The following is a 27,424-nucleotide window of genomic DNA, read 5'->3' as shown; positions in this document are numbered from 1 at the left end:
CCAGATAGGCTATGCCCACTTCCTCTAATACCCACTTGATTAGTAGACAAAGTGGGGAAAAGTCCAAGGAGACAAAACTGCAATTAGACCATCTCGTCATTAGACGAAACGCTGAGTAGCCAAAATGGGCATTAGACCAAATGCAAAGTAGATCAGATGGGCATTAGATGAAATTGATAGTAGACCAAATGAGTTTAGCCGTAGTGGTGTTCGATGCTGTGACGAACTGGGAAGTAGACCATCTGATAGTAGACCAAGTGGCAATAAACCCCAACACAGAGGCTGATAATGGTAGTGTATAATCTTGTGAACTCAGAGTGGATACACAGCTAAAGAAACCTTTGTTTATCACCCTCTCAATGTCTTTTCAAACAAACAAAAAAATCTCATGAAGTTCCTATTTTCTTTAAGTCTTTTCATTGTTTAGCACAATTTCATTTTGAAGCACACTGATCAGTATTCCATTGAAATGCACCTTAAAAATGTGATGATGATGATGATGGTGATGATGATGATGATGATGGTGATGATGATGTATCTGCTTTTGAAGGGGTTTAGTTATTTAGTTAAGTTACTTTATCTAGTTTATCCTTTTAATTATTCAATGTACTATTATAATTTTTATTATTCTCCCTCTCACTCAAATCCATTTTGTTGAGGCAAAAGCAGGGAAAGGCACTTCTCTGATACAAACAAACAGTCAAATCCTTAAACTGACATCCTATAAATGCTACATATGTACTATGATTGATGGTCCTGTGCAGGGTGTCTGGTGCCTAGAGAAAGGCATAACTCCACTCTTATTCGTCTGGACATATCAACTTTTAACAAGGGTGGTTGCCAGCACCCAAAATAAGCCTGAAAGATAAACACAACAATGTGATACTTTGCCCTCTCCAAGGGTAACATACTGGGAAAAAAATAAAACAACACAAAAATAAAAACAAACCCTGACAGTCTTAATCATATTCCAAGATAAGTCTCATCCCAGCGGAGAAGAAATACAATACTGTTCTTATTTTTCTTCTTCTTTTTTTATTGATCTTCCTTCATTAAGACGGGGAGACACAACCTTTCCATGCCCGACTGTCAATCACTGGCTTTTGGTGTGGCAGAAAAACTTTCTCAACTTCTGATGGGGATAATTGGCACTCTGGGGACCGCGGGTGCCGTCACCAGTCCGTTCAGCGCCAGCAGCGGGAGGGGACTGCTTAAAGCGGGGCTGGCTCGTCCTCATCTCGTGTAGCCTTCATCAAAGGCTTTCCCACTCTGTAACAATTGCTAGAGGGTTGTTTACGCAAGACTAGTCAAGCTACCACCAAGAGCCAAGATCAAGCAAGAGGCACTTTGGGAGGTCTCACTATGTCCAAATTTTGGAACTTCACCTTTGATATACCAGTTCCACAGCCAATGTTTGGTACCAAAATGCCCAACCTATCATCAAGGTGCCATCCGAAAGAAGTTCATGAATGCATACACGTTTAGCACTAATGCCTGAATGATGGGAGCGATTAACTGAATTATCTAGTGTCAGAATTATACTCAGTAGGAAGGAGTGTTGTGTACCGGTTACACATTCTCCTGGTCATGACTGATAAAATAATAAGCACTGGTCATGATTGATAAATTGATAATCACAAGCCACTTATCTCAAAATGCCCTAGTGCTGATTCTCTTAGCTTTAAAGGTCCAGTTTACCTTTGGGAGCAGTGATTTCACAAATGTTCAAGATATCACATTTGATGCATATGTGTAGGTCTGTTGTATCGTAAAACATCCTACCATATGAAATATTTGCAATAAAACCTGAAATATAAGGAGATATCAGGGTTTTTCTCAGTAAACCGTAACTGTATACGGTTTAGTCTGGAAACACTTTTATTATAACTATTGTTCACATTTTGTGTATTTAACAACACTTAACATTGATTATACGGATTCAAATTTTGACAGTGGTTGTTTCTATCCCTAACTCACATTTTAGAACTATTTTAAAGCACTAATGCTTTCATCTGCAAATGGTAAATTATGCCTTTAAGGTAGCTAGCTCATTGCTCACAACTGCATTGTCACTGCTAACATCTGTGCAACGGCTTTTGGAAAGGCTACATCCTGCAGGTCCCTGCAGTTGCCCCCCCCCCCCCTTCCACCCCCCCCCCCTTCCACCCCCCCTACCCTTCCAAAGGGTGGGGGGGGGGGGGGGAGGAGGCCATTGTAAACAGGACTTGAACCCCAGACTGGAGACTGATATGATACAACATTCAAGATTTTCCAGCCAATCTGATGAAAGGAATATCTTCCAAATCTGCCACATCTTGTCCAAATCTCTTCAAAACTGCAGAACATTTGGAAAGAATGTCGGAGTCTTTCAGTAGTAATATAGTTCATACTCTTTGTCTAATACCTCTCCTGATTTTTTTTCACAATAAAAATAAAATTTCACAAACTTTCATTTTCAATGAAAAAAACACACATCCTTCAACTTGTTACTGATATATGTGAAGAGTTACGTAAGTCCCCCTGCTTTTTGAATGAGTTACAGTAAGTCACATACTAGTACTCCTTTATTATGTAGGCCTTACATTGTAAGAATATTGAAACTAAGTTGAATTCTCTTCATACTTTCTTTATAACATTGCCCTACTGTAACCTGTATACAAGTTGTTAAAGTCTTCCTAGTACTTATCCAGTGACAAAGGCACATTGATTTAACCAAAATATTAAAAAAAAATCATAACTTTTGAACAATTTGTCAGATTTTCCTCACTAAGGTATAATTTCAGCACCTAGTGAATCCACACATATATTTGGGATGAATTCCCCTTCCAGATCTGAAGAGACAGTCTAACCTGAAACTTATCTCATACCACTTGGAAACCAAGTAAAACATCAAGCATTCACTCCTAAAACCCAGAAAAAAAAGAGGTCTCCAACCTTTACTAGGAGCAGGATATTATTGATTTGTAACTGAATTGTTCAATCTAACTCTTTTCTTCACTGTCGAGTAAGCTGAATTTCAGAACAACTGGGCAAGACCGAATACCTCACTGGAAAACATTGTCAATGACCTGACCCCCCCCCCCAAAAAAAAAAGAAAAAAAAAAAGGAAGAGACAGCATTGAAATTTCAAGAAGATAATGGTAAAATGTGTGGTTTAAACAGATAAAGAATAAAACAATGGCTGCAGTTGTTCTTAAATGACAAGTAAAGAGTGCAGTCGGTCAAATGGTTGACTGCGGAACAGCTATTCCTACGATGCAAAAAGAAAAAAAGAAATATGATCGAAAGAAGAATTATGAAGAAAATGACTGCTATCTGTCTGGTTCTTCAATGAGAGTAAGAGAACCATAACTGCCAGATTGCAACTCTTTGGTTACTTCTGATGGATAAATCATTCCGCCCTCCCCCCAAGAGGAAGGATGGATTAAAAACTAACAAATAAATCACATCATACAATCCCATAAACCTAATGGGTCGGGCGTAAATCACTCCCCGACCGATAGTGCCCCTACAAGTAGAGTCTAGTTCAAGATCGCTGGAGCCCTGAGCTGGAGCAGGGGGAATCTGCCTGGATGATAAAACTACCTCCTAAATCACATAGTGTACTTTCCATTGTCTCTCATTGTGTATAGTGGCTGTTTCACTATGTTTATACTGCTCTATCTGCTTGGAAGCATTATCTTTTTGTTTTTTACTTCTCTTTTCTTTTAAGCAAATTGAAAAGGGGCCTCGCATCACAGCAAGAGTAGAGTATCGTGAAGACATCATCGCACAAGAACCAAACAATGCCGGTAAAATTGATGGCGGTATCCGTGCTTTGACAACCAGAGATAACTTGGAATTTAAAGGGGTCGTATAGTTTTGGTTGAGACCTAATTTCAGGTTTCTAACATTTTTTGGTGAGATAATGAGAAACCTCTTATGAAATATGAAAGAGCATGTAATTCCATGAGAGATTCAACGTTTATTTGACGAAAATTTGTTTTGAAATGGCTGAGATATCCAAAACAGAGCGATTCTAATAAGTGTGGGACCCACACTTTTTTACGATCGCTTTGTTTTACTTTGTTTTTGGATGTTTCAGTCACGCCAAACCCAATTTTCATCAAATAAACTTTGAATTCCTCTTAAAATGGTATGCTCTGTACTACTTCATAAGTGTTTTCTTGGTATCTTGCAAAAAGTTAAAAGACCAATTTTCATCTCCACCAATACTGTACCATCCCTTTAAGCCCAAGATGATGTTGATAGCTGGCTGACGCATGGAGAAGAGACGATGACGAAGTTAGAAAAGGAAGAAGAGAAAGATGGAGAGATAAAGAAAGAGACAGATAAAACAAAGAGGAGGGGGAAAGAAGAATGAGAAGGAAACACTAGATAGTGAGATATACAATTAAAGCTCATCACCTCAGCTGCTGAAGAAAGACGCCACAGTTTCAATACAAAAATTTAACAAAAAAACAATGGAGGTGGGAAGAAATCTGAAAACACTCTCTCTTATATTTCATACTAACCTCAACCACTCTGATCTTTGTATACAAAATTGTAAACTGTATCATTGCCTTGTCTTTTCTTTTTTTGCAAAATACTGACTTCCTCTATCTAGAAACCTTCAAGAATTCAATTTTAGTTATCTAAAAAATCAGGGGGAAAATTACAGCATGTGTGTTAAACAGTGATGATTGTACAAGAATGCTGAAATGTTGTACACTATAGTATCATTTTGCAGTATTCGAAGTATTGTTTGAGTACAATAGGGAAAATAACGTCTCTATTGCTGGCATGTAAATTTTGATATGACTGACAGATCTTTGGGGAAAAATGTATCCTGAGAATCTCATGGAAATCTAATTTGGAGAAAAGCAGCCACAGTGTTGTTTAAAGTTCCTTCATAATTCTGACCAAAAATATGCTTTTGAGAGCAACGGTACACATCACGGAAAATCACTTTTAACAGTTACTGGAATAAGAACTCTCACAAGAACAACATCTACGTATACATCGTCAAATGGCCATTCACAAACGATAAAAGTTTAATGGGAATCAACGGCAACTCTCCCTGAATGCCAGAGCAAATCCAATTGATTTGCCTTTGATATGGTGAAATAATGGTCCACCCTTCATTGTTTTTTGTTCTGTTTTGGAAGGAAATGTGGATATGAGCTTTCAATGCACAGAGACTGTCCCCTGATGCATTTAGAACCCGACGCTTAATGAGCACACCAGTTCGCTACACCCTTTGTCGGCCCTGATTTGCAGCATTGGTGCCAACCTTTGGCACACTCAATCTCATTCATCAGCAGGTCTTTGTCAATCTAAAAGCAATAAGGTCACTACTTTCCACCCTGGCAAACAGGTGTGAAATGGATTTCCAGATCTTAGTTGAGAGCTTCAAGTGTAACTCAACGATGCAACCAGTGTGCCAAGAAAATAGATTTGAATAACTGAATGCAATGAAAAAGGAAACATAATTATGGATGCAGTGGTCTTATACATCATCCAACTCCTTAAGTTAATCAATTTTCTATAAAGCATAGATGTCCTGGTATTGTTGAGTCCTACAAACCCTCATCAGGGCTACCAACATCCATACATCACAAAATCGAGGAGATTCCAAAGGGTACTCAGGAAGCTATCACTGTAAAAGTGGAAATTTTTGTTGTGTTGAAATTTTCACGCATTTCGCGCAACCAGAAACTAGCGCGAAAATAACCTCTTCCTCTCTGATTTGTCATGGAGCAAACTGAAGGGGATGCACTCTGCAGTGGTTGCCATAGCGATCCCAGGATGATGATCCCTTGGGTTGATTGATGTGTTGTGAAAGCTTCCCTATACATCGGAGCAGTCAGCTGCATCTATACACGCAGAGAAATGTCTTTCTTTCCCCTTCCCGGTCGTTATCTCGAAGATTTATTTTTGTTTGCAAAATAAAAATCGAGGCGATCTGCACTTGTCTGATGATGGATGGAAGGTAAAAGTGTCATTTTGTTTGAAAAGGTATATGTATCCCATTTTATACAAATATATGATATCATAGACATCACTCCTAAATCATTCTGACCTATGTCCCCCAACTCCTTCATATTCAGTGAATCCTTAACCACCAAATTTTGTACCCATTAGCTTGTCCCGAGAAAACCAACACTGGCAATATTTCAAACAAGGCACAGAGACTAATGTATGAGACAATGTGTGTACTTCATATTCATGATGGGAGGCACTTTTTAAACCCTTGAGGATGAATCCCAAGTATACTCGGGCAAGTGTCTACGGAAAATGTATGTTGTAGCAAAATAAGCCCGTCCTCAAGGGGTTAAGTAATGTTTCCATGGTGACAAGGCATCACTGGTATAAGGTCATACCGGAGATGGTGGCACTGGATGATAGTGAGAGATGTTGTTTGGTTCCTAGCTGCCAATTCTATCTAATCTATGACTGACAATCAGGGAGGATGGAGGAGACAGCAAAGCAGGAGGAGGGGGATGGGAGGAGGAGGAGGAGGGGGTAGAAGGAAAGGATGTGGGGTGCCCCTCCCTAGGCTTGTCGAAGCACAGAAACTGAGAGAGGAATTCTAAACAAGATGACAACTTGATCCCCCCTGGCTGTGGAAGATCTGTCTGCCGAACATATCTCCAGAAACTGGGCTGACGTCCCTTCCTCAGCCTGCTTGCTCCGCCCGCCCTCAACCTCCGATCCCTGCCATCTTGTTTACCGGTCCCAATCCCTCCTGTCATAGAGATATGGGGGTATACTTGTCCCCTATAGCCTAGCCTCCAGGCTTAATAAATCTTTCTCTTTTTTCATTTCTTTTTGCTTAGGAACCTCTTTTTCCCCCTTACATTTCTGAGTTTTCTGGGTGACTTCTTTCTCTAAACCACGTGCAAGTAATCTGTCTGGCAAATCCATCCATCATATCTAAAGACTTCAAGAACTGCCTCACCAAAATTTAAACTGTGACAACTACCTCTTCAATCTCTTTTCTTTTTTAGAATTATTGTCTGATTCATGAGGTTTTCTTCACATATTCATGAAGAATATTTTTCATGACATAACCTTGATTTACGAAATATGTAGTATCTAAAAGTATCTCAAAGACATTCTGAAATTCTGGGAGTACAATGTTTACTGCAGGTCTTTTTTCTGCTCTGTATGATAATAATTAGGACTTCTACATTTCACATTTATTGACAGAGACAGAGTTATGGTGACAAGAATGTGAGATTAGATGAAAATGATAAAAACAATTTCTAAATTATACATATACATACAGTTGTCCATGCTTGATATGAATGTGGGGAGAGAAGAGAGTTGTCCTTTCATAGACTTGTTAACATCAGATTGTCAATAGAGGGAGCTATAGGTCACATCATCATCACTTCTTCTGTCTCCATGGCTGATCTATCTATTTGTATGTACCTGTTTTCTCCTGTCCTATCATCACTTCCAATGCTACAACATGAGTAAAAATAATGCAGATTTTACACTGAGAAACTGATGCATTTATCTATGAAATCTGGCAATATACTTTTCCCTATAGAGAAGAAAAATAACTTCGACATTCACATGGAATCATGGTCTTCCACCTTCCATCTTGAGAATAGCCCCGATGAAAACATTTTTCACTTGTTATTGCACCAATGCACATTCCTATGTATACATGCAGCATACTATATTTTTGCCTGTCTGTCTGTCTGATTGTCTGTGTGCCTGTCGGTATGTCTGTCTCTCTATTTCTCCCCTCTTTTTTCCCCCTCGTATTTCACCTCCATCCTCACATTTTAACACAATCTCGGATTTCACAATAACTGTTACTTCTCGAGACCCTTTCATCCCCTGAATTAGCCCATCAGACTCCCCCCTCGCTCTGCCTGTGCTTCTGCCAGCTCTAGAGGGGCCCAGCCTGACCGAGCTCCTGGAACTAAGCTTGCCTTCACTGGGATTACAGCAAGGATGATGGTGAGAGAGAGAGAGAGAGTGTCTCAGAAAGAGAAAAGGATAGAAAAAAATGGATGGATAGATAGATAGATAGATAGATAGATAGATAGATAGATAGATAGATAGAGAGAGAGATAGAGAGATAGATACATAGATAAAATATGTAGCTAAGAGACATACTAACAGATGCACAAATAGATAAAGACAATATGTAACAAACAAAGCCTTAGTGGGATATATGAAAGGAATAAGGAATGAATGGACAGACCAACAGATAACCTACAGGAATAGCAAGGTAGATAATAGGAAGATGATTAGACAGACTGAAAAAAAATAGATAGATAGGTAGATAGATAGATAGATAGATAGATAGATAGACAGATAGATGGATAGATGGATGGATGGATAGATAGATAAATAGATAAATAGAAAGATAGACGGATAGATGGATGGATGGATAGATATATGAATAGATAGATAGGTTGATAGATAGATACATATACAGGCATCAGAGGGAGAGTGCCTAAAAGGTGCTGAAGTATTGTAACTGATAGCAACCAGCAACCAAAAATAATACAAGCACTACAAAAGATATGGAAAGGAGGATGACGAAAAGGAGAAACGGGGAGGGGGCAAAGTGCAGCCGATGAAGAAGAGGAGCCAGAGAGAAGGGGCAGTGGTGTGGTATCACTCCCCCCAAACCTGTAGAAAGATGGTTAATATAGGAGTGGAAGAGAGTCTCGCCTCCTCCCCCTCCTCTCCCCCAGAGCATCGGGGGCGCTATCACTCATCGGGAGCCCAAACCTGGCTGGTTTTTCGGAAGCTAATTTCATTGGTTGAAAGAACCAATGCTTCGCTCTTACCATTCAGGGACACAGAAAATCAGTGAAAGAGAGAGAGGGGGAGGGGGTGGGGCATCCTGGTGAGAAATTGGACACATAGCTAAATTGTGGGAAGATGAATCAAGGCATATTGATCACAACTTGTACCCTCTCAAAACAGATTTTTGATTTACAGACAAGCAACTACTGTACCGACCTGTGCCTTCGAGCTCAAGAGTTATATCCTATACTGGTCAACCTTACTTCGTCTGCACTGTCGACATCAACAACAACTCTCACATGGGGAGTAGTGCACATGTGATGTCCAAATAAAGGTCACAATATGAACTCCATTTGAAACATTGAATTTTGATGCTTAAAGATGCCCCTCAAGATGCATTAGGTTGGTCCACTTTGACAGGCTAACACTTTTTTCACGTAGTATTACAAATGATGCATGCTGCATGGCCTACGCAGATTACCTGTCAGTTTCGATATTCTTGTATTTGGATACCAGTTATGAACACACAAAGAGTGGGCCATATCACCAGTGAACTTAAAATTAATGTTTCATCATTGGTCCACATTTAGGAATCATGAAATCAAAAATATATATCAATTTTATGCACACATTTCTCTGCAGTGGACATTCCGACTGCAAGGCTTCGGAGAGAAAACTTTCCTTTGTGTAAATACTGTCCTATCAAGATTTACTGGCTGAGTTTTATGATTAAGTATCTCTCTACCAACCAAAGTCAATGGTTCCTTTAATCCCCAGTGATGAAATGATTCCATGTGACAGGTAAGACACATCTGGCCCACAAGAGTCTAGACCACATTGTATTTGATACTCTGCCGCTAGTCTACTCGTATGAAGAACTCTTAACGGCACATGGGTTTGTTCACGCACAATTCTGCCACTGTTTGATCTTAAATCCAATTGAGTCCATCCCATCATTGTTATGTATTGCTTTCAACTTTGAGAATACCCTACTTTGGCACCTGGGTAAAATACTGATGAGCAGAACAAGTCAGAAAACATGAAAGACAGATTTTTCAAGGGGTCTTTTAATCCTAGTATTGAGAATACAGTAGTTTTGAGTACGCTTCGAGAAATTTGAAAACAGAAACGTCTTCAACCAGGGTTCTGATGTTACGGAAGCAGATGTCATACAAAACTGCATTGGAATGAATTTTATCACAACGATGCATCAATCTGAAATGAAAAATGGAATGAAGAAACTAATGAAGGCAAACCACATCAAATGGAATGAATTGGCCTGATTTGGAAAGAGGTCATGGACTTACGCTATATTGAATAAAATAACATTTTCTCAAAGAAGACAGCTGCAAGCATTAGGGTTCTACTCATAACACAATGGCTGGATGTAACCTTTCTTTGTGCTGGATGTTTGTCTGTTCAAAGACTTGCAAATTCTTCAAAATGTGTCTGAATTTGCTAGACTAGGCGGTGGCCATGACATTGCAATGCCGAGATGTCATTCAACATCCTTGTCATTGGTATTTGGGTCCTCCAGACATTGCTACACCAGGCGGCACTTGCTACATTACATTTCAGTCTCCAGCAGTGGAACATTGGACTTGGCAGGTCCTTCAAGCCCCCCCCCCCTTTTCCCTCCTTTGTTTTTGCTTTTTTTCCCTTCCCCCTTTCCTTAACCAATTCAGCTCTGCTCAGTCCCATCCCTATCAACAGGGGTGGCCATTCTCCTGTACTGCAGTATACTTCAGTGTACATTCCAGCACACCAAACCTTAGACATTGCTAGGCTGCCAACACTCCTCAGATAATACAAACAAATAATCTTACATCCCCCTCCTTTCCCCTTTATTCCCTACCTCTATCTTCCCATCTTACTGTTTTGTGCCCATGTATATCAGGCCCTACTATTCCTCCATTGTTTCAGGTCCTGTGAAATATTCTCTTTTTTTTAAACAGAAAATGATTGAAAAGGCTCTTGGATTATCCTGGATCAGCTCCCACTTTTTGAAGAATATCATAAATGTACTAGTACATGTAAATGAATACCTTTGACTTCCAGAAGTCTATCTTGCAACATACTCCAGCAACAGAGGGCACTGTTAAAGGAAAGATAAACCCAAAGAGAAATGTGGATTGAGTGAAAGCAGCAACATTTGCAGAACACATCAGTGAAAGTTTAAAGAAAATCGGACAATCGATGCAAAAGTTATGAATGTTTAAAGTTTTGGTATTGGAACCGCTGGATGAGGAGACTACTAGAGATTATGACGTATGAGTGGACAACAATATAAAGAAAATATAAAGGAAATTCGACAAAAATTCACTTTTCTAGAATTATGAAAGAGCAATGGACCAACCGCTTTCAGAAAGCAGGGGGAATAATTGCTCCCCTTAACATATGTCAATATCAAGTTGATGGAATTTGTAATTTTCATGAAAAATGGATTTTTGTAGTATTTTCTTTATATTTTCTTGGTATTCTTGTCCACTCATACGTCATAACTTCTAGTAGTCTCCTCATCCAGCGGTTCCAACACCAAAACTTTAAAAATTCATAACTTTTGCATCGATTGTCCGATTTTCTTCAAACTTTCACTGATGTGTTCTACTAATGTTGCTGCTTTCACTCAATCCACATTGCTCTTGGGGTTTATCTTCCCTTTAAGGTATGCTTTGAAAAAGCACTATGACCCAAAGATGCCCCATAATGATAAATTACCCTATTTCCATAGTAAATTGACAGGGACAGAAAAAGAAAAGGAAAAAAAACTCACATCTTCTCCAGATGTTCAGACAAATGTTATGAAATGATAAGATCATAGCAACTTTGAGCTGGACTTCAGAATTTTCATGTGACTTTCTTCATCTGGTTCATTAGTTTCCTACCGCAACTGTGATGAGGTTGTAGTCTATTCTGAATATGAACAAAAAAGTGATCAAATATTCCGAACTTAAAGAATGTATTTGCAACACACACACACACACACACACACACACACACACACACACAGAGTTCCTATTCCATTTTGGGGAACCAGAGAGTTTTATGATCGCATGAAACATAATTCCTGCCTTCAAGAGACTTATCATAAACTCAGGTCTGAGACAAGTTTGATCACCGGTCTTTGCTGCACCTGTCACCAAGATGGCTCACCACAAGCAGAAGAACTAGACATTTGTACAATCCCTGGGAGTCAGCGAATTGATGAGCCTACCCCCCTCCCTCCCTCCTGCCAACCTCCCAGTCTCCAGTCAGTCAGGCTCATCCCCCGTCTCCGTCACCGCGGTGATAGGATGCTTTTCATCAGCTCCCAGCAGCCCACCAACCTTGAGAGAGTGTGCCAGGGAGGTTGGAGCCAGGGAGAATTCAAGGTCCTGTCATCCCTCCCTCTCTCTCTCCTCTCTTCTTCTTCATCGGGATGAGAAGAGAATCACAGAAGACAGGGGATGAAATCAGCTGCTCCCTTGTCAGTCTGTATCTTCTGTGAAGTTATCTCACAGACGCAATTCTTCTCTCACGGCAAACGTGATGTGCCACATCTTCCATATCTCACTATCAAACTCGCTGCAGTGACACTGGACTTGATCTTCACTATCCCTTTGAGGTGGAACAATGCATTTTGCCAATGAAATATCAACATTTTCTTTTTTATCATTGGTAGACATATTGACAGTAATTCTTCTGGATGTTACCACATATGACAGCAGAAATGTTCTGAAAATACACACACACACACACACACACACACACACAAAGAAAGATGGCAATATTGATGTCAATGCATTCATATAATGATGTCTGCCTCATAATTATTGATCACGAAGTGCTGAATGATGTCTATTCAGATAAAATGACATGCATCTCACAATTTCACATTTATCATCTGAGTTCAAGCAATATACTTTAACCGTAGAACCAAGACTCAAGCTACGAGGACTAACAGAGCAACATCGCGCATCCCCCTTCTCCTTGTTTGGTTCCAGATGGAACATTTGGGAGTATTTTGAAGAAGAAGAAGAAGTTTTTGTCGGAGAGTCCAGGGTTCTACTATTGCAATCTCAACATCTACCTTGGATACTATCTGCAAACATTCAGGTGCATTTTACTCATTTTACTAACCTTCTTGTCAAAGGTTATCCATCTAACTCAGTTCATCGATGTATATGCCGCCATTACATGCGTCCCAACTATGAGTAGGACTACAATTTCAAGCATCTTATGACACGGAGTGACAATGCGATATGGCTCCGTCTAAGCTACCAAGGGGTGTACGAAAAGTCTTGGACAAAGACTAGAAGTTCACTAGGCAGCCATATCTGTTGCTGGCTGAACTCCACGATGATTAATGGATCCATAAATTCACCATTTACAAATTATTTAAGGCTCACTAATGGATATCTAGCAAGCTGTTTCCACATTCTTTTATTGACCAGTAGACAGCAGGTTTATTGCTTAGAATTCCTCCAGAAAGGTAAACAGACGTAGAATGAGGCATATACCCCATTCCTCTGGCTGAGGGGGAGAAAGAGAGAGAGTGGTAGCAGGAGCGAATGGTAGGAGGAGAAGATAGTATCGAGATGGAGGATGGAGTATGGGCAGTAAAGATTTACAAAGAAGGGAGAGAGGGCTACATGAAGAAGAAGGGAAGGAGATGGAGGAGGAAGAGGAAGAGGAGGTGGAAGAAAAGGGAAGAAATTAAGAGGAAGGAATGACAGAGGAGAAGAAAGAGAGATGGATGAAAAGAAGATAGAAATGAAAAGAAAGAAGAAAGAGGAGCAAGAGGAGGATCTGTGAATGGAATAGGAGGAACAGGATGAGGAGGAGAATGAGGAAAAAGAAGAAGAGAATGGGATGGAGAAAGGAGAAAATGTTGGCCTATATATGGGATATCACTCATCCATCAATGTCTAACAATGCATCAACAAACTACCGACTGATTGCAAATCTTGAAATGCATGCCTTGCTTCTCTACTCTTCTTCAATCACGAGCTTTAATCCAGTGAACTCCAAGCTGCTGAACTAGTCAGGATCAATTGCAATTTCAATAGCAAATGATGAAAGAACAACAACAACAACAACAAAATCAGCAGCAATGGCATCAGTACATCAGAATAATCTGGCCCCCAGACTGTCCACACACCATTCAATGCCTCTTCTAATTTTCTCATCAAGATGAGTTAATTACAGCATGCATATTTTAGAAAGGTTAATTCATATTCAGTCATTACTTCTTGCGGCATTTCTCCGCCAATATCATCCCCAGGAAAGCTCCATCATGATGGGTAAGAGTTCAAAGAGCTTTGGGGGATGGATTTTAAATGTATCTCCATGGGCAACAAGACTCCTAAATCAGGACGCTTTTCGTATTCTCTGGTCACTACTACAGAAGGATCAAAGAATATGAAAAACTAAAGAAACGGTCTCACTAAAACCGGTCAAAGTCTAGGGGAATTCCCAGGAACAATCAAGAAAGAATTCATATTGCTCTGCCTCATTTGCAAAATGATAGTAGCTGTCTCTCTTCTCTCCTTCCTCCCCGCCTTTCCTTCTCCAGATTTCGACACAAGATGACCGATAAAACTCGCTCCCGATGACCAACCACCCACACATGGTCCATTTTCACCCCTGGACGGCAACAACACACTTTCCCCCATCCTCCTCCTCACTCATCCACAGACTGCCACTGAAACCCAACGCTGGTCATAAATCATGGATGGGCACTCCTCATCATCATGGGGGTGGAGGCCGACCTGAAGGAGGGGGTTTATTTCTCCTGTCCACCACAAACTAGGTCACTGCATGACCTTAAATGACCTAAGTAGAAGAAGTGTTGTGACTGGGCATGCCTAGACCTCTCTTCGGTCTGAAAAATACTATAAAATATCTGTTTTGATCCATACTTTATCCAAGGTTACATGTGAAGAGGGTACTTTTTATCTTGTCAAATTAAATACTCTGTCATTAACATATATACTATTCCAAGCTCCATAAAAGAATAAAACCAATTGTAGCAACAACATTATGGTCAATTATGAGCTGTTAAACATTCACTAGTAAATGAAAAAGGAAAAAAAAAATTACAGCCTCATACAATTTTCTTTATTGCTGAGGAAATAGCTCTGGCAGATGTAGTCTTGAATTGTATGTTTCAAATTCAACACTGCATCCTCCTTCTTCCACTAAATATATTAAAAACAAATCAATCTGACTATTACAATTAATCATTTCATTAATATAAAAATCAATGCTAACAAAGCTGAATACAGGAGTATTCCTTGACTATTGATCACTGGATTTGTAACAAATGCAGAATGTCAGAATATCAGTAACTGTTGCATTGTAAAATGTACATGGTTATGAATGCTGGATGATGATGACGATGATGCTGCTGCTGCTGCTGCTGCTGATGATGATGATGATGACATTGATCAACATGTTTATTACCATCATCATCATTGTTATTTCTATATTTTCCTACATACAATAAGCTTGAAGAGATGCTGCCTATTAGTATGGGCATACCTGGGAGGTTTAGTTTGTTTGACTGTTTATTTGTTTGTTTGTTTTTTACATGAATCAAATAAATTATTTTCCTTTCTAAAAATTGAACCATCAGCATCTACTAATTAATATGAGTTGACTACTCTGTTATTCAGGGTCAAATCTATCTCTTTGCATTCCCACATTTTCATAATTTCTCCCCCTTCCCTCCCCCACCCCACTAGATTTTATTCCTAGAGTAGGATTGGAAATTGAATGCTTAGTTAGGGTCCATTCATCAGCTACCCTTCTTACTAATACTCCTTTCCTTTTTCTCCTTTTCTTCCTTATTGCTGATCTTCCTTACTGCTGATCCTGCATTGTCTGTTCTGTTAGACTATGAGGGATTTCAGATTACAAATAAATCTTGTTTGCCGCGTGTCTGAACACATATGATTTTTAATCCAGTCTACGTAGAGTTAAGAGCCATTGAGACACTGAAATCAATCATCTTCTAGCAGATCATTCACCATAGATAACATTCCTTATATCATCAAATTTATGCAAATCATCATACAGTACAATGCGTGCACAAACAGCTTTATCGTCAAAAATGCCATTTCGGCTGCCATCTTGGATCTTACATGAACCACAACCAATTTTTAAGAGTACACTTGTGAAATAAGTATCTTATGATACAACTTTCCAGAACAGTGAAGCTGACTCATTTAGTAAAGATGTAGCAACAAACTAAATCCTGAGCATGATAATTGGGTCCAGTTTCACCATTATCTCCCTAGTTTGTAACTGTACCAGAAAGGCTGGAAAACATAAAGATAACAGAGAAAGAAGAAAAATAGCACCTTCTGCAAAACCTTCACTGCTGTTACCTGTCCTAGCTGTCACTCAGAACTTAAAACTTCCCTGGACATCTTTCTTTCTTCTTCTTCTTTTTTTCTGACATTTTGACAAATTTGAAGGTGATAAGTGGTTGCAATCAGTCCCCTTAAAAATTTGGAGGAAAATTGAAAGGAATTAGGCGAGTGGTTCAAGCAAGGTAGGGAAGTTAAGAGCAGTCCTTTCTGTTCTCATTGTTGTCGCGGGGTCCGGAGCCATCGGCGATCCCTTTGAAGTTTCCCCCAGAAACCTTTCCCCATTGTCTCCGGACTGGCCTCCTCGCTGAGTAGCGGCCATTAGCAAACAATGAGCGGTCAGTTGTTGGCCGCTAAGCTGCCCAGGGAAGAAGATCACTTCGGGGACAGGGGACGGACAAGGGAAAGAGGGTACAGAGGATGAACAGGGGGAGGGCAGGGGCCTACGAATCATACCATCGCTGCAGCTGGACTCAGATTCATGATACCATGTTCAATAAACGTATCTGTATATGGGCTATCCAGCCATCTTCTCAGATGGAAATGAACAAACAAACAATCTTATTTTCCAACACTTTCCAACTCCTCCTGTATGGCAGTTGAAAGGTTTAATTGCTAACTTTGCTTCATCATGGGACAACTATAAATGGAGACTTTACTGAGGCACATTAATTCTACACTGCTAAAACACGAGTTCTATAGCCAGACACATTTGCCATATCTGTGAAAATTATAACGTTGCATGAAATTCATCTTATTGAAGAAAAACAGTTGATAAATGGAAAGCAAAATGAATGAGGATGTGTATTATGTACGGCATTTGATAATCATCATTTACCTATACATGTACCTCTAAAAGAGCTTTTATTTAATCTACTTATTTTTACTACTTTTACTTAAACTAGTGAAAGAGAATGAAAGTGGATGAGAGAAGGGGAGATGGAAAAGGATAGCAAATGAAGATTTATTTGTGTCTTAACATCTCACAAGCCACTGCAGTCTCTATTTCTGGCTATACCCACTGCAATAGACAAAATAGCCAACAGGTTTGCATGGAGCTTTCAAACCCAGGTGTAGACTTTGTAACTGACTTAAGATTATTCTACATCTTCCACAGCAATGCCTGACAGAATGCTAAGCAGTTGAAACAAATGCTTTCTGCTTTGTTGTGTGAACACACCTGAGTACAATCCCAACATATCCGATCAAATATTTGACCATGAAACTCCAATTGGTTTCAAAGCAGTTAGTCTACAATGTAAAGAGACAACACCTCAAATCAGGATCTCCTAGCTTAGGATAATATTGTCACTCTTAAAATCCATATTAAGAATGGTGTGATGGGGGGGGGGGGGGAGTTGGTATTTTTATATATTTTTTTCTTTTGTACACTGAGGAAAGGAACATCTTAGTTGATATGTTATCATGTATAATTTGAGAGTTAAGAGAGAGTCTGAATTATATCCAGTGAGTTTCAGTGCAAACCTTAATTCTGCGCCAGAAAGGAGTTGATAAACACCCTCATAAAGATTTCTAGAGCACAAAAATCATATGGATATGTTCTACAGCCATAAAGTAGTTGTGGATTCACTTTATACGTTATTACCTGTAACTATGAGTAACTGATCGAAAAGATGCCCTATAACCCGTTGAGGACGAGTCCCGAGTATACTCGGGCAGGTGTCTATGGAAAAAGCGTGTGGTAGGAAAATCAGCCCATCCTCAACGGGTTAATCTGAGCCTTTTGACATTAAAAATACAAGATGAAGAAATGAAATTGAAATGGAATCAGCAGACTGTTGACATTCTCCCTGAATTTTCAAGGGCCAATAACAACCTGGATGTTCCTCTTGTACTGCAGTCAATGATGAATGCATGCCACACAAATATTTCCCATTATCCTTTTTGCAAACACAAATACTTCTGAGTTTACATGCAGCTTTCTAAATCTAGTTCATGTTAGATTACAGCTGATTGGGGAAATTTCCAATGCAATTATTCACCTAAGCTGGTGGCGATTTATATCTACGGACAAGAATTTCAGGAAACACAATCAACATGTGACTTGTTAGACTGGAATTTTTTCGCTCAATGGATGAGCTTTTCCAACACAAAACGCTAAAATCTCTCAGGATATGATTTCATTACCGTCGACTCCGCCGGCACAACAGACTGCATTTTGTATCTCATTACAGTGATATGCCGGTATAGTAGTTAAATTAGGTGGACTTGAAAACTCTAGACTCACCAATTTATGCCAAAAATGACAATCTTATTACCTCCCAATCATCATAACATCCCCCAATCTCTCCTATTCCTCTTCGGGTACCTACTGATGAATATGTCCCAATCAAATGGCAATGATAGAAGATAAGTTCACATGTCGCCTCTGCAATATTATTTTTTCCCCACTTTTTTGTTACATGCTCACAGGAGCGTATCATTGAGTGATTTATTACGCTCGTAACCCCGCTCAACAACGCCCAGTACGCAGGGGCCAATAGCCGCGGCTGAATGCCCACCCTGCCAGCGGATGACGGTCGACATATGTCACAAGTGTCTCTGCCGCAGTATCCGTGGCAACTGGTGCGAGGAGGACCAATTTTGCACGCCGATTCACTACCAAGCAGCCCACAATCCTTCATAACTATTTATAATCCCTCCCCCTCCTATTTTTTCTTCTCTCTTTTTACAAAAGCAAAAAAAAAAAAAAAATGGCCAGTACCTTTGTCATCTGATCATGACAAATAGAGTTGGTAAACTTCATTACACTTTGAATGGCAGGACACAATCAGACAACACGGAGCATAAAATGGGCTTAGTGCCCGACTGCTCCAACTTCGCATTGCTGTACATTTGTACTCTTCAATTTCTTTCTTCCTCCGTATTCTTACTCTTTATGGAGAGGACGGCAAAAACCCTCAGCCCCCCCCCCCCCAAATATGATTATTGGCAGTTAAAAAAAAATCAAGGTATTTCTATAGGGGAGTCGTTCTCAACCTGTCTTCTTCCAAACTGGTTTTTATGGAGCTAAAATTTGTGGAAGATTAATGAGAGTCAGACAGGGGTTCAAGACAGAGCTCCAAAGGTGGGGGGGGGGGGGGGAGGAGAGAAATGAAAATTAATCAACTTTTCGCATCCATCCCGTTTTCTCTCATCTCCGCAGACTTGAGGATCAATCAACTCAGCCTACCGGTCGCCAATTTTTCATATCTTCTGACAACCCATTCAATTTTTTTCTCTCCCTTTCTTTTGTGGGAATGCCACTTAAACAAGTCTATATGCTGCAGAGAGAGGGATAAAGCATGCCAGAGAGAAAAGAGCAATGAAACAGCCATGGCAAAATTCTACCATCAAACAGATCAGAGGAGGGGAGAAGGGGAGAGATGTTGACGATGATACCCAGTGATATATGGCTCCAATCTGCAGCTATCATTGAGGTCTCAAGTGCAGCAAAAAGGGCGCAATTAGATTTATATGGCCCTCCGATTGTGCTCCATCCGGCTAATGTCTGCCACGACAAATTAGTAGGGATGGGACTGGGTGAGCCAAATGGTTGACTACAAGGTCCATTGACCTCTCCCCACAGACATATCATTCTTACGTTTAGATAAGCATTCTTCAGTCTTCTTCAGCGTTTGACTGGTGGATCGCCAAGGAAAAAGCTATAGTTACATCCACAAATATCAATACAGTATCACTTGAACAATCAACCTACGGTCATACGTTCTCATTTGTGTGAAAGAAAGAGATTTTGTAATGAAAACTGATGATATGTATATGAGAGAATTCAGCTGTGACAAAAAGATGAGAAATATTCACATTGAAATAAACCTCAGTAATTTCAGGTGCTACAAGTGAGCTGAATAAATATTTTTCTGTTTTATTCTGGCAAGAATTTCACTTCAAAATCACACTTAAGATAATTATGACCCCTTAGATGTTAAATAATCATCTACTGTGACCTTGACCCCACAAAACTCACGAAAGTTGTAGGGAACAGTGTTCCACGTATGGAACATTATCCAATGACCTTTATCACTTTACTACACAGTGTCAGTGTGATCATTGCCAAAGAATGTGTCTTCAGACTGTTAATACCAAAAAAAAAAAAAAAAAAAAAATCATGCCTGTCACACGTCTCAGTGTGTACAGAGAAAAGTTGAGGATCCAGCACTAGCTAGTTACAATTCATTCCAGTGGTCATAGCTGGCATCCTTATAAATTGACTGATTTTACTCATGTTCTGTGAAGCTCTCTGTTGAACCAATTTTACTCTCAGTAAGAAGTTTTTCAATGCTCATTGTAGCTTTCATTGTCAACAGTGCATATGAATGAAAGTTTATGTGCAGAAATGGCTTTGCACTCCAAGAACCAAACATAATCCAAGTTTCAACTGTTCCTAGGTCCACATTCTCAGGTCAAATTCATGTTTAGCTTCGTAATAATCTCAGATTCTACTTTCCCTACACTATTCTCCCCTCTCTTCCCCTAGTAAAATCTCAAGACTATTAGAAAGTTAAACGTGAATTCGACCTGAGAATGTGGACCTAGGAACCGTATCTTCACAATGTGTGGCTACTACACACATTCATACATATACAAGAATATGATCATAGAAATTGTGTGTTTGTTTCTGTGCAGAAGGACAAATGTCTTTTCAGCACCATATTCCCCCCCCCCCCCTCTTCCTCGTCAAGATGAAAAATCCTTCAATCAAATGTCAGGGAAGAAGAAAGGAAGACAGGAACGGGAGGAAAAGAAAAGAAATCCTGGTTTTCACTGCAAATTACAAAGCAAGATTATGAATTTGTCTGTCACTGAACAATGGCAGTGTGTGCTGCTCCACTGGTATTCAGTTTCTGGCAGGAACGTGATATTACAGTGTTCAAACAACACAGACACAACAGAGCCTGATACCCCCCCCCCCCCCTTCTCTTTTCTTTGGAACAAAAACCGGTCCATTTTTGTCTGTATGCATCAAAAATACCACCAAAAAAAAAAAGATATAAAAGATTTTTAAAGTTCACTGCCTTCTTTGTGTAGTCTAGACCTGCAGACCTATTATTTTCAAGGTCCATTTCTATATATCAAAGTATTTCACAGAGAAATGTGATGGTTCCGAATACAGAAATGTTCAACCACTGATGTCCATATACTCAGTGCTGTAAACCTGACAAGAGTTTCCTTAGATCACATCATGTACCGTAAAAATGGAAATTTTCACCCATTTAGCACAACCAGAAACCAGCATGAAAATAAAAACATGAAAATATTTTTGCATGCATACTTTCCACTAACAAATGTCTTGGATTCCACAGAATTATAAACTTGCAAAATTCATCTTACCCAGCCAAACGCAAAAAAAAAAAAAAATACTTGCGCAAAAATAACCGCTTTTATAGTACATGTATGCAGATATGGTTTGGACTGAGAAATGAAAGACAATCCTCCAAGATTAAAAAATTTGACGAAGCAGCCATGCTATATGGCATCGAAGCATGACTGCACACACACATGCACCCACAAACAATCACACATTTTTCACGTACTTTTTACGCTTGCACTCGCAATAACAGATATTCACAAAGGATTTGCTTCTTATTTTCAGTCACATGATCAAGACCATAAAGTTATTTGTGAATTTGTGCTACATTAGCCAATGAAAAGAAGCAATGGTTTTCTAAATATAATGTTATATAATCAATTCTCGTCATGGGTGTTAAGTGAGGAATTAAAAAATTTCTCTTTTTTGCTTATTTTCATAATTAATATGATGATCATATTCACCAGTATTATAATCTCCATTTTCATTTATCATCATTACAGATTTTAACAAAACCTTGTGCCAACTTCTCCCAGTCAGCTAAAACTGTTGGGGGCAAGTGATGTGTTGGAATACTTGCCTGATCCCCCCCCCCTTGTCCTTTGTCCTTTATATCAAAGCAAGCATTTCATATTTCAACTTTATTTGGCTCTGTTTGACAAAGACTGTCAAGGGTAATGGCTTGAACACTAGTAAGATATTACAGAGAGGGGGGGGGGGAGAGGGGGGGGGGGTTGTAATATCAGATAACATAAAAAGCTGAAGATAAAGAGATACATCAGGACAGATATCAGCCTATAATGCATTTATAGCTCAAGCGATTCTGTCTGTGCATGTGTATGGATGTGTGTATGTCTATTAATGTGTGTAGGAGTGAGAAAAAGAAGGAGGGAAAAAGGGGACAAGAGAGAGAGAACGGGGAGACGGAAAGAGATTTCCTCTAGGAATTGGGTCAAACTGGACGTGAGTAAATTTGTAGAAATAAAATCTCAAGTGGTAAAACACCCTCCTCCCCTTTCCAAAAAGCACTCGCTTGAGTTCAAGCTCCTTGACCACTCAAAGATACTCCCTCCATCTACATCTTACCAGCCAGGCTCGCCTAATACCTACTTGGTACTACACCCTGATTCCTTATATCTCATGTGAGCAGTTCTCAGCTCTGCAGACATGAGCTAGTTCTGAGGAGGGCTTTCACACTAAGGGAAAACTCTCCAATCAAGTTTCATGCTCATTGAGTCATATTTGTTATGTAGGTAATATAAAAAAAAAACAAACAAACATGCTGTCACTTGATTGCAGAACAGAGCATTGTTTGTAAGATTGATTAATTCAGTGGTTGATAAAACTGATATTGCATTGTTCATTGACACATTGCATAGTCCCACACATGATTATGTGTGTTGGTTAAGGAACATGATTAATTCTCTGAGTAGGGAAGACAACAATTTACTTGTGCTGACGTATCTAGGCGTAACCCTGACTTTACTGCTTTATTTTTGTTGACAATAGTGCAGCCTTATCGCTGGTGCATACAGTATACCACTTTTGATACACTGTCCAAAAAAAGAAGGTACAGGTTGTATTTTTGATATTACAGATCATGAATGACACCATCACTAAAATACTTTTCATTCACCTATTGTGATACAGAAGATTTTGGGTAATATATACCAACCTTTGAAAGGATACTGGAGAGGAACAATATCCTATAAAGCCTCATTTGTTGGAAGAGGCATTGAATTCATCCTATGACCACAAATGAATCTATTTACTGTAAAGCCAAAATTTTTGCGAGCATGAAACTGTCACGAGTTTCGCAAAGAGCCAAGATTCACAAAAGTAAAACACTTACACAATGCACTGAATGCCGGTGACAATTTGTGAAAGTTTCATGCTGCGAAAAAGGCTGTCGGCTCCAATTTGCGAAAGACTCATGCTGCAAATCTTCTGGTTTTACAGTAGTTGATACCAATGTCCCTCAACCTTATCTATCTACAGAATTGCCTGCCCCCCCCCCCCCCAAAAAAAAAAAAATTAAATGACGGTTCTCTGGAAGACTTTCATGGTACATCAGTGGGCAGAAATTCATGAGTAGATATACAGTTGAACCTCTCGTATCCGGACAAGTCGGGACCGGGGCTCATCCGGATAAGGGATTTGGCCGGATACGGGAGACTCAGTGCTTTATACACGTACACAATTATACATACACATGTACTGATGTAGAGAATTGTAGTACCACATGTAGTAATGTGTATACTGCAACCTTTCGTTGTTACATTTGGGGATGTTTGGGGATGTTAAAATGTCTGAAGGTAAGCAATTTGGAAGGAAATTTGATGTAATGTATGTTAATCATGTTCGAAGTAATATGTAATTCATGTGTGTTTGTGTAGGAGTTCTCAAGGAGTTAGGAATCCCCCTTTCCTCCCGTAATTATTCAAACAAAAATCACGGCGAGATTGCGTCCGTATAATAGAGAGATCCGGATAAAGGGAGGCCGGATAAGAGAGGTTCAACTGTACAATGTAATAAGATAAATTGGGCATAAACTGTCAAAAGTAACAGGAGAGGTAGTGGGAAGAATATCATTTTAGATAAGAAATATATTCTTATAGCATAAGAAACAAAAGAATAAAATAAGAAAGGCAGACAGGGTCTCTCACAACAGACATATATCATATCTTCATTCCCCCATCCAAACAAAAACTCATGGAAAGATGAAGATAATAGGATGAATGCTTGGTCGTGCCTTACAAGGTCTACAGAAGAGGATGTGGTTGAAAGGAAAACACATGAAAAAAATGTGAAAGTTGATAAAAAAAAGGTACTAGAATGGGAAAGATAAATATAGAAACACAAAGTACATCAGACAGTAGACTATGGATGACAATACAGGGACAAAGGACGGACCTGAACAAAAGAAGAAAGGTTGAAAACAGGCGACACAAGGGGGTTTCTTCAAAGAAAAAAAAAACCTCAAAAAGCATGAAGAAAAGCGAAAAAGGATAACAGAGTTGGGCAGATTACAAAAGCGTGAAGGTGGCAAAAACAAATAAAACCCTGGCACAATAAAACACACTTGGGTCATCCACTCAAGATTCCTCCTTCTTTTCTCTATCCATCGCTTCTCTGCAGTCACTTTTTATCAGTCGTTCGAAGAGTGCTGTCAAAGTAAATGTTAGCTCGATTCCCTACCATTCTCCCATCCATATCTCCCTTACTTTTTCCCTCTTATCTCTTTCTTTTCCCCCCATTTCAGCAGTACCTTGGAAAAATCTGTCCCTAGAATAAATGTTTGTGTAACTCTTGAATCCAGGTAAAGGAGCTTGGGTAAATCCAAAGGAGTCTGTCAAATCTTTTAATGTCAAGTGTTTCACTACCTTTGCTGTTGGCTTTCTCATCATATCTCTCTTTCCTTTAGTCTTCAAAACATTCACAGAGATTATGATGTAGGCTACCATCTCTTTGCAGATCCATGAAAATTAAAAGAAAAAAAACAAACATACAACATTCATGACGCCAACATCAAAACCAGATGTGATATGACACTACTGAACAATACAGTAGTCAATATGAGATGCATGTATTAGCAGCACCATGCCAACTGCAAAACTAGATCTTCATGGGCATGAAACTTTCACGAATTTTGCCAGCAGCCAAAATTTGCAAAAATAATCATGCAAAAGTTTCTTTCTTTGTTCCTACACAATGCATTAAATGTCAGAGGCAATTTGTGACAGTGTCGGGCTGCGAAAAAGGCTGTTCGCTCAAATTTGCTTAAGTTTCATGCCACAAATGTTTCTGATTGTACAGTCAAGAGACTTAATGTAGCAGATCACGGAGGAAGAAGACGAATGAAAAACTCCGATCAGGAGATACAGAAGATGACACTGAAGACATCACTGAACAATGTTGGAATGTTCCCTGCTGGAGCAGATAGTGCATTGATAGAGTGCTGACCCTTAAAGGACAAGTTCACCTTCATAAACATAAGGATTGAGAGAATGCAGCAATATTAGTAGAACACATCAGTGAAAGTTTGAGGAAAATTGGAAAATCGATGCAAAAGTTATGAATTGTCAAAATTTTTGTGTTGGAGCCGCTGGGTGAGGAGACTACTACAGCTTGTAATGTCATATGCGTACAACAGTATAAAGAAAATGTAAAGAAAATTCAACATATTTTCACTTTTTTCGCATAATAAAAGAGCACTTGACTTGCCGCTTTCTAAAGGCAGGGGGAATAATATTACCCATAACATATGTCGGTTACGAGTCAAGGGAATGTGTACCTTTATCAAAAGATGATATTTTGTGAAATTCTCTTTATATTGTCCTTATATTGTTGTACGCATGTGACATTACACACTGCAGTAGTCTTCTCATCCAGCGGGTTACTGCACAAAAACTTCAAAAATTCATAACTTTTGAACGGATTGTCCGATTTTCCTCAAACTTTCAATGATGTGTTCTACTAATATTGCTACATTCTCTCAGTCCTTGTGTTTATGAAGGTGAACTTGTCCTTTAACTTTTGTCTGTCTGAAATGTCAAGCCAGAAAATGCATCAAAATTTATCAAATATTCAAAAAGCTGCATGACTTTGGTGATCCCTGGCATTTATCCTCATTAATTAGTAATTAATTAGTCCATTAATTAATTAGTTAGTTAATCAATTAGTTAATTAATCAATTAATTAATTTGTCAATTTCTGGTTCATGTCAGGTTCATGTAAGTTTCTGACCACATGAGCATTGACTTGTTTCTGGGACAAATATCCACACAATATAGGATAGCTTGTGGATAAGATCACTGGTTTTAATAGCAATCTGGAGTTAGCAATCAAGAGGTTTCGGGTTTGAATCCAGATGGACACCCACTTTACTCATTTATATCTATATACAAACAAAAAGAGTTGGAGAGACAGACAAGACAAAGAGAAAGAAAACTAAAACAGATAAAATTGGAAAGCAGGACAGATGGAAATGATTGAGTTATGCTTTAGCAAAGGAGTATTGTCGAAAACCAACTTATGCTCAGTTCTCTATAATATCAATTAAACATTCTGAATACTATACATATGGATATTTTTTTTTTAAGTAAAACCTTTGGATATGAGTTCTCAATAATATCAACTCAACATTACGAGTATAAATTTTGAAAAGACGACAAATAGAGGTATCACATACTATGGTTAATGTGAGTCTTTGGCAGTGACCTTTCATCAGTGTACTTTTGATACTGTCACTCACACCGTCGATAAATGTCAATATCCTGGGAAAGCCAGCTGTTTTTACGAAACACAAAATGGTTTTATGGATTCTTTGATCTCAAACACCAACAAAGCTCCCGTAATGCTGCAAATCTTTCCGAATGCACCGAGAATTCTCCTACAAACTTATCCCTGTTATCGCGGGGCCCAGGTTTCCCACAATCATCTTTTCGCAAAACTTTCACGACGAATTCCCCCCTCGCTCTCCATATATCTCTCTCTTCTTTCATGTGATGTCTTTCTCTGGCCTTCTCTCACCAGCTTCCAAATTTCTCTTATACCTCCCTCCCTCTATTTCTCTCTCTCTCCACTGCCAGTAAGATAAAGCATAGATTTAGGTATTGTTTGAATAACAAACATACAGAGCAAAAACAAGCACATGGATTTGCGAATCAAGTAAACATTTAGGCACAGTCTGAACTTGAGGGTGGGCGCGTGATGCCGGATGCCCGCGAAAATAAACTTGCACCAGTTTCCAAGACGGGGAGGGTTTCTTTCTCTTTTTTTCTCCCCCTGTTGAGGTGAAAATTTTGAGATTGTCATTTCTTGTGATAAAAGATGAGGATGCTGGGAAGAGAAGTGATGTTGGGTTTGACAAGGGATTGATAGAGATTCAAATCCAGACATTAGGCCGGTGGGATGGTGAACTCAATATTTTTTTTTTTCTCGGGATAAAGGTCTCCACCGCAGGTGAAGAAACTTTCTTGATACGTTC

General features: G+C 39.2%; 1 protein-coding gene across 1 annotated transcript in view; it reads right to left on the bottom strand.

The window, feature by feature from the left end:
* LOC140243348 (reversion-inducing cysteine-rich protein with Kazal motifs-like) overlaps positions 1-27,424 on the bottom strand; it is a 140,942-nt gene that overhangs the window by 45,449 nt on the left and 68,069 nt on the right. The gene's annotated exons all lie outside the window — the stretch shown is intronic.

The sequence above is a fragment of the Diadema setosum genome, chromosome 20, assembly GCF_964275005.1.
Source record: "Diadema setosum chromosome 20, eeDiaSeto1, whole genome shotgun sequence".
In the NCBI taxonomy this organism is placed as follows: Eukaryota; Metazoa; Echinodermata; class Echinoidea; order Diadematoida; family Diadematidae; genus Diadema; species Diadema setosum.
This window is presented reverse-complemented; position numbering and strand designations above follow the sequence as displayed.